Raw genomic sequence first — 12,442 nt, forward strand, 5'->3', positions numbered from 1 at the left:
ACGCTAGGTGACACAAAAATGAGACATCAATTTAACGCTATGCGGAACAGAAATGTGACATCAATTTAACGCTAGGGGACACAGAAATGTGACATCAATTTAGAAGGTCACCAAAATAAAGCTAGGTGAAACACACATGGACATCATTTTAACGCTATAAAAAGTGGCATAAATATTTAACGCTAAGTGATAGAGAAATGAGTCACCAGTTTTACGCTATGTTGGAGGAAAAAATGCGCTGGCAATTTAAAAACAAACGTAATCAAAAACGTATAACCAACTTAACAGGTTAATACAAAGCAGCATAGATATTTAGTCACGCATTTAACTCAGACACGGTGAAGGATAGTATGTCGTTACCATAGCAACCATACCAAGACAGTCAACAGTTGTACAACACAGTGACTTAGGTCACGGCCTAAACACCGTGTAGTGTGTACCTGTGTGTACATACAGGTGGGCGGCAACACGGGCGTGGCATAGGCTATAGGTAGGTAAACATTTAAAAGTGTGAAAAGTATGCGGAAAGTTGGGGGGGGGGGGGGGGGGGTTAGATACAAAGGCGACAAACTTCGATGTATTGTAATTGTGATGGGGTTCTTAGGAGCCGATGTGTGTGTGTTATGTTCACGGTTAAAGAAAAAGACTAGAGGAGACATTCATAATGTGCAAGTTGGGTCAAGGCTACAACAACAATGCTAAGGTCAAGGCTGGGTTGTTTTTGTAACACTGACCGCCTAAAATAATTGGAAATTGTTTTTTTTTTTCATGCCAGAAATAGGAGGCGCCGCCGTATTTCTGATAACAAATCAAAAGGTATTGTCAGGTTTTCCTTTGTCAGTGAAATATCACTTCATATTGCTTTAAATGTAAGTTATCAACAAAATGTTACCCATGGGAGCGGGGGGGGGGGGGGCGATTTCTTTAAATGAAAAGTTACAACTCAGGTCTAAGATCATAGCACAAAAAAGGCCTACTCTACTTGACATTTGCATAGATCCCGATAGGGTACTAAATAGAACGTCACACCCACGGGCACTTCAATGTGATGTCACACACACACGGGTACTTCAATGTGACGTCACACACACACGGGCACTTCAATGTGACGTCACAAACACACGGGCACTTCAATGTGACGTCACAAACACGTGGGCATTTCATCGTAACGTCACTCACACACACACGGGCACTTATACGATGACGTCACAAACCCATGCTCGTTGATCATCGTCACGTGACCACATAAGGCCAGTGCCCAAGCACTAATCTTTCAGAAATCTCAAACCTCCCCCCCCCCTACCCCACCTCCTACTCAACCAAGCCACGTGATCTCCACAGTACGGGGCCAGGTGAATTAGAAAATAATTAATCATCTAAAAAAAACCGACGTTTCGTTGAATTTCCTCTATTCAGTTAAAAGCCTACAGAAAAATGTTATCTACTGAAGGTCTATGCCCCAGTTGGATTCAGTTGGAAATATCGATTTTTGATTTGAGGGATCGCGATTGGTCATTGATTCCTTTGTGTGTACTGCCCATGTTTTCCCAAGTTAAACGTTGGAGACCAAAGTTCGAATCCTGTAATTACAGAAGGTTTTTTTTTTCCTTCCAATTTTATATTTATAAAAGAATTCATTACTCGCCAAGGGCTAACTAAAAACTAGGATCGGACGCGGGTTTTGGGTTATTTTTTTTTAATATGAAAGCGGGATACATGTCACTTGTAGAAAGATGTTTACAGTAAAAGGAAGCTATTGTTGATATAAATAGTTCTTGTTGATACACGATAAATCTAACCAACCGTTCCTTGAAAATAAATGTGGATACAAAATCCTGTGGATACGGTATACCTGGATCGCATGGATACATACGAAACCAAAACTGGATACGCGTCGAGCTAGGGGACGTAGTATGATACCGTGGTTCGTGTTACTACGTCTAAAACGTGTAAGACAGGGGCGTTAACTCTTTGAGATACAAGCCAGATAATATTCAGTCTTATTGAATAGAACGGAGTGGTCTAGCGGTAGAGAGCTGGACTGCTAACCCGTAAGTTTCGAGTTCGAATCCGGGTTCAAGTGAGTAGACCGTCCCTGAGTCCACCCAACTCTGATGGGTACCTAACTCACGTTAAAGAAAGTAAAGGCGGCTGGGTATAGTGCTGACCACACTATCTCTTCATATGCCGAGGTCACAGAAAGAAGTGAACTCTACTTCACTTGCCCCATAGACCGTCAGGCTTGAAAGGGAACTACTTTAATAGAAATAAATTCTAAGGCAGTGTAAACTAATTGGAGAAGTCAATGGACTGTTTCCTAACACTAAGGCAGATAATTAGACAAAATGGTGTACGTACTATGGAGATATAAAGGGGACTGTATTTATGCAAATGCAAATGATAAGGGGACACAACTAGAGGGGATATTAGTTAAACAAAAAAAGTCTTGAGTTCGAATCCGGGTCCAGCTCTGATGGGTACCTAACTCATGTTAGGGAAAGTAATGGCGGCTGGGGCGAAGAGCTGACCACACCTTCCTTTATATGTTAAGGTTAAGAAACATGAACTCTACTTCATCGGCCCAATGGATTGCTAAGCCTAAAAAGGATTCTTTACTTAACGCATTTTGATATACTAAGGGAGGAAAAATGTTCTCAGAAATGGAAGTCGAGGAAGTGGTAGGGACCCTCGGTATTTTGACACGGACTGGCTGAGGAGGGGTAAAAGGAAACTGAGGATAATCTTTCAAGCACATTCTGGAGCACGTTTTTTTCGTCGGTGACACACAGCGGTGTGGCTGGATTGTGGGGTTTGTTGTTTTTTTACTACACACACTAGAGCTTTGACACGCTACAGGGGGGGGGGGGAGAAGCATTTGTGTTAGGGTAGAGGGGAGAACAAGGCGACTACCTCGGGGAGGGGGGGGGGGCCTTGGGATGGAAGAATAAAGCATTATCTAGGAACAATTCGTTATGGTGGAGGGGGGGTTCTTAAGATGGAAGTATCCAGCATTACTATGGGAACAATTTGTTAATCGTTGTGGGTGGAGGGGGGGGGGGGTGTTCTTAGGATGGAAGTATAAAGCATTATCTAGGAACAATTTGTTAATCGTTGTGGTGGAGGGGGGAGTGTTCTTAAGATGGAAGTAGCCAGCATTAAAATGGGAACAATTGTGTTGTCGTTGTGGGTGGAGGGGGTGTGGGGTGGGAGGCATTGGTGTGTAGGTGTTGATGGGGGTGCGTATGGATCCATTGTTTAGGGGTGTGTATAAAAGTAGAATACACAGCAGGGGGATGAGAGCGGCATTTGTGTATTTGTTGAAACTAACGCAATAAAATCGAAAATAATCCCATATTTAAAATAAAATCCAAATAGATTTAGAACGCTGTTAAACATTGAGTAAGAGCGAAATATTACGATGTTCTGACCTACTACTCGGTCTACATACGATGTGTTTGGTAAAACCAGCGTAATAAAATCGAAATTAATAATCCCCTTACAAAAAAAATGCGCCATTTAAATTATACATGCATCTGACAATCGATTACAGACTAATTGCCGAGCAATGAGCAATCGATAACACTCCGAATGATGGTGAATTATTTTTTTCCGCTACGCTTTTTGCGCAAACATCGCGGAGGTACACGATCGTCCTTCACCCCACCCATCATGTAGTCTTGTCTAGTCCACATGCCGTCTGCTGAAAATCTTGTTCTGTAAAGGTTGAATTTCATTCACAGAATTTCTGCTGTCTGTTTCCCCCCCCCCCCCCCCCCCCCCTCTCAAGCATCGGACATGCTCTGTCACTCAAGCATGTAACTACCCCGCCCCATAAACCAACTTTTCTTTTTCTTAACACGAACTTAAAAAATCGTATCCAGTTCTGCATACTAATTTCGATTGGGCCTAAACACAACGTGCAGACTTTAGAAGAAAGCCACTTGTTGGGGGGGGGGGGGGGGGGGGGTTAATGTACTGGGGAAAAAGTATTTTTTTTCCAGAATAAAATCAACATAAGATTCTAGATCTAGTGCGTTCTTTAAAAAAAGCATTGAGTAAACACGAAATAATTTAAATACTGCATTGGACTGGCCTATTACTAGATCTAGTAACCAGATCTACACAAGTCTAACACTTCATATAAAGAAAAGAAAAAAAAAGAAACAATTCACCCCAACAAACACGTAGGCCAACCAAAATATCAATATCACAATTGTGCTATGACCCCCCCCCCCCCCCAGCCACAGGTGAAAAGTATAACCTGTTAGTTCAGTCTGTTGCGCAATTTAAATGTCTCGCCTCCCCACACAATGTCACACAGCTGGGGTATTTTTTTCTCTGTCGTTATGAGAATCTGTAGCCCAAGATGTCAAGCTCTGGTTAGAAACTCAAGATTGACTGGTCTATATAGTCTAGTACATAAAGTTAGATATCCCTAGAATACACATGTTTACTTGAAGTTGCGCGTTATTCTTGATTCTTGAAGATATTTATAGTTAAGTTAGTATAATTAGTTATAGAATACTATTAGTGCAGAATCGATATTTTTTTTTCCACGGACGCCTAAATTAGTAAATTTCTAAATGACTATTAAAAAAAGATTAAATTAAAACAATTGTTGTATCTCGTTGCTGCATGATTCAGGTTTACTTTGAAGATTTTGAAGCAGATCTAAGATCTAGATCTAGATCTACTTTCTCCACGGGCCTATAGATCTATATCTAGAATCTAGATCTAGTTCAAGATCTTTAACTATGTCTTCTTATACTAGATCTAGATTAGATTCTAAATACTTATATTACTTAGCTATAGATCTAGATTTTCTAGATCTTCGACTTCTACAGAATACATTATACTTTAACTTTAATACATAAAATATAGAATCTAGATCTACATCTACAATAATCTACATCTTCAACTGTGTATTCTTATAATCTACTTCTATTACTTAATAAACAAGTAAACGTCAGACATGCAGTAGTTGCTTATACAAATCTTAGTAATTTCAATTTAAAATCTATCACTATCAGGTGTAAAACTAACTAAAACTTACCTGGGCAAGATTAGTTACTCCTCCATGAAAACACGTGACCGGGCATTTAAATTACTTGAATGTTTTTATATCAATTGAGTTTAGCTCGACAACAGTTTTTAATTTACTCCAATCTTCAGATGAATGAGAGAGAGAGAGAGGAGGAGGGGGGTAAAAAAATGATGTTTTCCTCTTGTGTAGTTTATCCACTGCAGAAGTAGTCCTTCCTCTCTCGAGGCTGGCTTATCTACGGCGGGACACACGCACACACACACGCACACATCCAACTGTGTGTCACGAACGAAATTGCAAATCGTACGATGTAGCGTCCTCCGTCCCCACCCCCGCCCGCCGAGGCATACCGACGGTGACATAGTTTGCGGGCTTTTTCGGTAAATTCGCATTTTTCTGCTTAGGATTTTTTTTTCTTTTTATTTAATTTCGCCCCGTAAAAACCCGAGGCGACGTGTTAGTTGACTAGACTCAGGTAACTTTGAGGAGGGGGGGGGGGGGGAGGGAGAGTACTTTTATACGAGGGTTTGCGCTAAAAATAGCCCAGTCACTTGAAGAAGGTGGGATGATTTTGTTAGGGTGAAGAAAAAAATAGATTGGTCAGCATCTTTGGGTTAGGGTTTGGGTCAGCGTCTGTGGGTTTGGGTTAGCATCTGTGGGTTAGGGTTAGCATCTGTGGGTTAGGGTTTGGGTATGTGAGTTAGGGTTTGGGTCTGTGGGTTAGGGTTAGCATCTGTGGGTTAGGGTTCGCATCTGTGGGTTTGGGTTAGCATCTGTGGGTTTGGATCTTTGGGTTTGGGTCTGTGGGTTAGGGTTAGGATCAGCGCCTATGACACAGCGTCCGGGGGTTGAGTGTGTATTTTTGTGAGTGTGTGGTGAGCTATTTCTGTACAGTGTACTTGCGAGCTCGATATTTGATTATTCGTACCCTTGTCAACGGTTCGGTGTGAACACATCCCGTCCTAGGGCTGGGTATCGTCTTATCGGTTTTACCGGTCTTATCAATTATGTCAGGTACGTGGTGTACAAATATTAAACCCAACACGTTGTACACAGCCGTACACACGATTAATGCACTTATCGCAATAGGAGAATAGGTTTAAAGCATTAAAAATGTTTTAAATCCCATTGCGTTTCTCATGTTCTCTGCTGTGATAGAGAAGGGGGGGGGGAGAACTGAAGTATCGAGGGCTGTATCCAGTTATTTGATATAGAGTTACCTATTGAGGTACCGGCAAAAGATATTCGATACTATCTAACCGTAAAACAAACATGGAGCAAGTTACAGGTCTTGTCGTTTCATAGACAATCACAAATGTTGTTTTGAATCAAGATCGGTGTCTTCGGGGAGGGGGGGGGGGCAAGTCTAACCTCACTGGACTATATATATATATATATATATATATATATATATATATATATATATATATATATATATATATATATATATATATATAAGTGTAATGTCCACCACCCCCCCCCTCCCGATAGCTCTTTCTAGCAGTACACTGCAATTGGCATCATAGTACAAAGACTAAAATAGAATAAACCGGGAGGGATCTCCCCTAAACTTTCTCGAATATTCTTATATAAAATAACAGGGGATGGGAACTCGGGCTATAGACATGATTTTTAATCCATTTTAAATACTTAAAGTTTTAAAAATAGAATAAAATCTCGTAGTCAAATTAATTGCACACCAAGTGAACGCCAAATAAAAAAGCGCATAATAGTGCGCAATATTATTAGTACTTTTAAAATTTACATTCGTTTTTTGAGAAATCGGAAGTAGCGTAAATTACTACTTCCAGTCAACGGAAATTACTCATAATTTAACAGAAGGTAGAGAATTAGATCTTTTACTTACATGTGAAATTTCATTTATCTATCTGAACTAGTACTCAAGTTATAGGCTTTTGAAAAATTCAAAGTAGGAAAAGTACCACTTCCGGTTATCGGAAATCGCTCAAAAGTTGATACGGATCTACGATTTTGATAAAATACTTATATATGAAATTTCATCAACCTAGCTGTAACGGTACTCAAGTTATCGTGTTTACACACGGACAGACAGACAGACAGACACACAGACAGACACACAGACAGACACACAGACATACGGACAAGATTGCAAAATTATGTTTTTCCGTATCAGTGAGGTGTAAAACGTCGAGATTTGTAATAATCTCGATTTTTTTTTTTGCACGATTACAAGACTTTCTCTATACTTCGTATATACGAGAAAGTAAAAAAATTGGCATTGGTACAAGCAGAAAACAAACTTGGCTGATCTAGTGTATAAATATATTCTATTGATAAGTTTACCGCCCTGTTTATCCGCCGCACCCTTGCTTCTAGTTTACGTGGGCCCTTATCTCAATTTCTAGAACGCAGTAATTTAAAAATTAAAAAAAACCGGTAATAACTTATGTTTTGGAACTGTGGAATCGATACCTTTTCGGGGCACGCTAAATCCACCCTGTCGCGTCGGATCTAAGGATTCAATTTTTTTTAGTCCATGTCTCGCGTTTTTTTTATTTATTATTTTTAGTGTAAGCTTGTAAGTCAGGTATTGTAACCATTCTTAAATGCCCAAATGAATCGCAGAGTTGGAAAAGATCCGAGTTCGTAAATAATACAGGTACATTATAATAATGTCGATACTTGGTTTGCTTTTTTTATGCCTGATAAAAATTTTGAAACATTGCCAAACTAATCTTACTTGAGGTAACATGTTTAAATCTTTAAAATTTAATGTCGCATTGAATAACTTAATATCGAATCATGTTCAATATATTTTGAACATACGTGTGCTCATTTTTTTTTTAAAAAAAGGCATTTTTTAATTAAAAACTGATTCACACATTAAAACTTTTACGTTTAATATAGATCTTTGTCACTGTGTTGAAAATTTACTTATCTTCATTTTGAAATGATTTTGGTGACTTTACCTAAAATGGTATCTGATTTTAAGTGATTTACTCTTGTTTCTCCTATGTACGAAACTTTGCAAGCATTATGTTTTACAACGAAAGCTATTAGTAAGTTTCTTATATGCTACGCTTTGCTCTCTCCCTCCTTCTTTACATTTATACTTATAAATTCCTCCCCCCCCCCCCCCCCAATAATGCAAAGTTCCACACCGTTGATTCTAAAAGATATTTTTCCCCATTCAAACTATGAGTGCCGTTAAACAATATCGACGTACTCGGCTAAACACGTCTCCCGCTAGAGGAAATCAGTTTGTATTTTTCTTCTCCACAAAGCACCTCTTTTATTGCCACCTCGCTTTTTGCCTTCGTCTGCTTTAGTCCCTATTGTGTTGAGAGTGCCGACCTTCGGTGTAAGTTGTGTTCGATCACTCGGGTTTTGAATGCAGTAAACAAGTGTCGGAAGTTAAGACGTGTTTTATCGTATGGTGTGAGTGGGATCTCATTAAGATAGACTGCGGTCCGGGTCGAAATCTATCCGGAGACCCCCCGACCAGTGGCGTAGGCAAGGGGGGGGGGAGGGGTTATAACCCCTCCCATGGACCCATATATATATATATATATATATATATATATATATATATATATATATATATATATATATATATATATATATATATATATATATATATATATAAAAGATTATATACGTATGGAAACATTTTTGAACCCCTCCCACGACCAATTCCTGGCTACTCCACTGCCCCCGACTAGAATGATAGTAATATTTAGATCTTGTTATATGTATAAGACAGTATCTAGGGGGCCCTATAGAATGCTATTAATGTAATATTAATGATAACCTTATGGAAGGTTATCAAAATAGTGTTTTGACCCAGTGTTTCTTATAGGCATCTTTCCGATACTGTCCACTCAGGTCCATTGCACCAATGCGGACGAAATAGAAACAAAATTAGAATTCAAAATGTAATTGCCCTCCCTCCTCGATGCAAATAGTTTGAAAGATACCCTGTTTAAGACCACTATATATAAGTAACAGTTATAAGATAGTATTTGGAACCTATATAATAGTAGTCTTGTAAAAAGACAGTAAATGTATGTAATTCCGGGGCCCTGGGCTCCAGCCAGATCACCCCCTTTTGTTAGTCCGCCACTGGACGTGAAGGTGGGTCGTGTGTAAACATGAATGAAACGTGAGTGTGTAGACGGACGACAGCCCGCGACACACGGCACACTGCGACCAGCCCAGTTGACTTTTGTGTCACGTGGATAACAGCCGATTGCCATGGCAACAGGTCGGCGGGCCGGCCATGGTGTGACCTAGATTGGTACTCGGGGAAACACCTGTGCGACGTACCACGTGCGTGGAGGTTAGAGAAAGGGAGAGGGTGGGGGGTTGTTGTCGATATTGTAACCGATATGGACATCATACACACCGGGCGAGCTAAACACATGTCGCACGAAACTCACACGTCCTGTGTTTTGGGAAACAGTTGTTGTGTGTGTGTTGTTTCTTCTTGAATGCGCACTTGTATAGTACAATTACAAGCCTAGTGTTTGAATAGCTTGTCACATTGTATGATAAGCTTAATAAGGGTTAGGGCTGCAAGGTGCTTTTGGTTGATGTTTCTATAAATGATGACAGGACGTGGCGTCACTAGGTCGGGTGTCGCCCGGTGCGGTCCACCCCCTCCCCGTGTGACGCTGATGTAGCGAACCCTAACACGCTTGATCGGGAAAAAACATTAAATGACATTGATTATCCATAGATAGACAAGGCCGCCAAGATTGCTGCTATTAGTTCTTCTAGAAAAAAAGTTATTTAATTAACCCCTTTGATCTGTCTCTTGTAGATTGTATATTGCAATTGTCATGTGATTTTGTAGGCATCCGTCCTTATGCCTTGATGAATAAAAAATTAAAATTGCACAAGTGAAAATTCTGAAAATTTAAGTCGGTAAGGGGCCGTGTTATTTCCCCAGCCAGTCCCTCCCCACCCCCCTGAATGTATCCCAAATCCACTACTAGTTTATTTTACTTCTAGCCTACTGTGAGTTACGTCTATGGTTATGATTTTGTCAGATTTAAGTACACATTTTTATTGCAGACACAACTACAAAGCGCAACCAGAACAAGCATTGTTCGTTATCGTTGACATGGGGTGTTTTATGGCTGATGCATCATACACACCCATGTCACCCTACCGGATCTCGCCACACCTGACCCTCCTCCACCCTCATCCACGCAACACCGCGACGCCTCGTAAAGCTATTTTCGTCTCCCCCCCCCCCCCAGTACTAGGTCACCCCACCTTACACCCGCCCACTCCCACCTCTCACCATAAAGGATGAATGTATCTAGGACAGGGTACCCGGGCAGATGACACAAGAGAACACACGTCGCGTTCTACAGACGACATAAATAATATTTCATGTATTCCGAGGTGGAGGGCTCATTGTAGGTGTTGTTGTCCAGTTTTTATGCAGAGTTTCTTCCAGGCATCTCTTCGCCCCCCCCCCCTGAAGAAAGTCTACCACCCCCTCTCCCCGACCACTCCCCCCCCCCCCCCCCGAACGAGATGGAATTTATATAGTAAACATACACTTTTTACAAGCTGTGATTACAAACTTTTATTTAACTCACTTCCTCTGTCTGTCGACAGTCTGTCGTCGGTCTGTCTGGATCGAAACGCCGGAGCGAAAATTCGGACACTTCTACTTGACAGATACCATTCACAGTTGGCACGTGGGTCAACACATGAAGACAATGCAATCTAAAATTAAATGTGTCTTCCTTAACATTAGTAAAGGTATCCAATAGATACTAAAGTGAACCACGCTTTTCTCTATAGCTATTTAAATAGTAGTCTATATTTTTTCTACTTTTTAGTGCATTATTACATAAAAGCTTGTTATTAAAACGTTTTTTATGAATTTTTTACTAGTGTCTGCCCCCCCCCCCAAATTTAGACCCCCCCCCCCCCCAAAAAAAAACAACTATCAAGTGCCCCCCCCCCCCCCCCGGAGAAAATGTCTGGAAGAAATACTGACAATGGCTACTCTCCCTGGGCCTATACAAATGTCCCCGTATAGTCTAACTCAGGGGTCTCCAAACTACGGCCCGCGGGCCGGATGCGGCCCGTGAGGTCCTCTTATCCGGCCCGCGGAGATCTTTTTGTCCACGGAAAAAACGTTTGTTGGTGAAAAAATCAAAGACATGCCTGGAAGAAACTGGCCCCCGAACTGAAATTTGATAGTTAATGCGGCCCTCGGACTGAAAAGTTTGGAGACCCCTGGTCTAACTTCTACTGCTATAATATTCAACCCCTAGTTAGTGTATATAGTAAATCAATAAACAGCAGTTAAAATTGTACTGTTAGTTAACAAAAACATAAACATCCCATGCGGGTTGATTAAGTTTGGTAGCATAATGAAATAATTGGAATGAAATTTTTTTTATGCAATATGCCATGAATGTGTGCACAATTTGACAGTTTGTTGATTACACTAAAATTAAAAGAAGAGTTGTTTTATTAAACTATAAAGAAATATCCAAGACATTCTTAGTAACAACAAAAAAGATGATACATTCCACAATTAATTAAACACAGTCTTAATGTTTAAGCAATTACCTTCGATTACCATAATAACGATTTTTTTTAAAAATAGGTTCATAAAATGTACTCAAACGTGCGCCATAAGTTTAGTGAATCAGACAAATAAAAACAAAATTAACCCATGCTTAATTACATAAATATTTGTGTTAGGCAGTATCACAATATGCCCCTACCACCTGTGAACATATGCTATCAATACTTTTAACATTGATGGTGACATATTGTACAACTAAGCGATCGTTTTTCTGAAATGAAACAATACTGACTGGGTCGTTTTTGGCTGATTGAAAAAAAAAATATATAAACTAACGTGTTGGACTTCTATCTACAAAGATTGAATTGAAGTTATCGTCAAAAAGATTGATATTTTAGTAGTAGAAGAAAATATTAAATTGCGAATAAAGTTGAATGTGTAAAACGGAGCATATTACTGTGGTCCTTATGTTTAATTTTACTTAGTCAGTGTCCTATTTCATACTGGAAAAAAACAGTAAAGGACTACGGGGCAAGTGAAGTAGAGTTCACTTGTTGCTGTGACCTCGGCATATGAAGAGATATGGTGGTCAGCACTATGCCCAGCCGCCTTTAGTAACCCTAACGTGAGTTGGGTACCCATCAGAGCTGGGTGGACTCAGGGACAGTCTGCTGACTTAAACCCGGATTTGAACTCGAGACTTACGGGTTAGCAGTCCATCTCTCTACCGCTAGACCACTCCGTCCACTGGTGCCTCCTCAGAAAGCAACTCCCCCCCCCCCCTACCTAAATATGGAAACTTCGTAGAGCAACCAGCGCCGGCATTTATGTTTTGTAGGATGTACAAGTATTGAATG

General features: G+C 40.3%; 1 protein-coding gene across 1 annotated transcript in view; it reads right to left on the reverse strand.

Annotated features, from left to right (window-relative positions):
• Positions 1 to 5,330, reverse strand: part of LOC131930201 (elongation of very long chain fatty acids protein 4) — a 39,805-nt gene extending 34,475 nt beyond the window's left edge. Inside the window, exon 1 of the mRNA XM_059286613.1 lies at positions 5,054 to 5,330. The gene's annotated coding sequence lies outside the window, so the exon portion shown is untranslated. The remainder of the gene's footprint in view (positions 1 to 5,053) is intronic.
• Between the last annotated feature and the right edge of the window lie 7,112 nt (positions 5,331 to 12,442).

The sequence above is a fragment of the Physella acuta genome, unplaced genomic scaffold (genome assembly GCF_028476545.2).
Source record: "Physella acuta isolate Inbredline_101_S28 unplaced genomic scaffold, ASM2847654v3 ptg001736l, whole genome shotgun sequence".
NCBI classification, from domain to species: Eukaryota; Metazoa; Mollusca; class Gastropoda; family Physidae; genus Physella; species Physella acuta.